The following is a 1,841-nucleotide window of genomic DNA, read 5'->3' on the forward strand; positions in this document are numbered from 1 at the left end:
TCTGCCTCTGTGAACATTCTTCATTCCTAAAATCCAAGTGTTGCAAAGTAGGTCACTTGGAATGGGTAGTAGCCATAAAGGACTTTTTTTTTTGAAAGTGAATAATTTTCAGTTTAATATTAATCTCCCTGTAGAAAACATAGAATATCTGCCAATTAAACAATATTCTAATAAGAAGAAAGATGTATCTGTACACATATAACCTGGTTCAATAAAGATCTTCTCTTTGTAGATCCAAACTCATGAATAGACCTAAACTGGAAATGCCTATTATTCGTTCGTTACGGCTACATTTCCCATTTTACAAACAAACCTCTTTATTTATGGGAAGAGCTTCAGGGTTTCAGAATATCTTTAGTACAGGTTTCCTGATCCTGGAGCGGCAGCATTCCCCTGCTGTCCATCAAATGACATCCACTTGCAGCTGCAGGGTATTCAGTAGGGCTACTCTCCCACTCCAGAGTTAAATACATATAAAGACATATTGCACACAGGATAATCCTCTGGTAACCATACACGCCCTCCAATCTTACCAAACTATAATTTGCTTACTGTTCCTCAAATAAAATTCTCTAATCCCTATCTCTTTACCACTACCCTCCTCCCTTTTTTTCTCCCACTTTCTCTCATCTGGAATTCTATATAAAGAATTTCTATCCAAACACTATCATTTCAAGGAGCAGCCAAAGTCCTATCTCTCTACTAAAGGACACAGTCTTCCCTGACTATTCTACCCTATGGTCATCTAGGCTCTGACCCTCTTTAACCTTCATCAGGCATTTGGCTCTAATCTTTTTGCTGCGTAATTCTGTTAATTAGCTTTTCACAAGTTTTTGAGTTATCTTCCAATTAGATTGTAAGCTCCTTAAAGGCAGATTCCTATATTCCGGTTTTCGTATATTCCTCACACATCTACACAGTAGATACTCTACATGTCCTGGTTTTGAAAAGTAACCTGGTCAATCCAAACTTGACCCAACATGTACATTTAGTGTTCTTTACAGATTTTTCTAGAACCATGTTCATACATCCTTTGAATAAACATGGATTTTCTGCTAGCAAAATCAATTCTTGTGAGATTTTGATATCAGAACTCATCAGCTGACTCTGTATCCCAGCCACAAGACTGCAGTTGTTCATCCTGAGGGAACTCAACTTCGATGTCATAAACAAAATTCAGATCATCCTTCTTCTTCTGATTTTTCTCAAAAAGTTCATCCATGATGCTCTTTCTTTTAGCAAGTTCCTTTTCATCTAGTTTGTTCAGGTCTTCCTCAGGATCAATTGCTGTTTCCTGTTGAAATTTGTTCCATTTTCTCAACTAAACTTTGCCCCCACAAGTAACCTCGTAAAAAACCTGAATAACTTCTCTAGCTGCCTCCGGGACACTTGTTCAAGGTAATTCTTGTGTCATGGATGATTCTTTAATTTTTCAGCAGCTCTGGTGCAATCTGAAAACTTTGAAATTTTCGGACTGGCATGATGCATTGGCAACTTTCCCCTTCATTTCATTGTCATAGATTAAGAAAATAGCTGGAGGCTGGAACCTAATTCCACAGTTCTTGGCAGTGCACATTATTCTCACACATATACATCAGATAAATCAGAGGAAATCTGATGAAAATGTATTAGTCACATAATGACTTCCTGCTGGAGGTGGAGGTGGAGGTGGAGACGGAGCTCCCCGATATGACTCACAGGACTGCATCCGGGGTCGGGGGTCTCCAAAAAGGACATTTTATTTTGTCTACCACTCTAGGGGTTACATCAGTCCACTGGGCTAGCCAGTTTGCTGATATAGCTAACATTATTTCTCTATAAGAAACATAATTCTTTCTTTC

At 38.5% G+C, this 1,841-nt stretch overlaps 1 pseudogene; it reads right to left on the reverse strand.

Moving 5' to 3' along the window:
- Nucleotides 1-1,087: 1,087 nt before the first annotated feature.
- Nucleotides 1,088-1,588, reverse strand: LOC116635749 (annotated as a pseudogene).
- Between the last annotated feature and the right edge of the window lie 253 nt (nucleotides 1,589-1,841).

The sequence above is a fragment of the Phoca vitulina genome, unplaced genomic scaffold (genome assembly GCF_004348235.1).
Source record: "Phoca vitulina isolate PV1807 unplaced genomic scaffold, GSC_HSeal_1.0 scaffold11, whole genome shotgun sequence".
Lineage (NCBI taxonomy): Eukaryota > Metazoa > Chordata > Mammalia > Carnivora > Phocidae > Phoca > Phoca vitulina.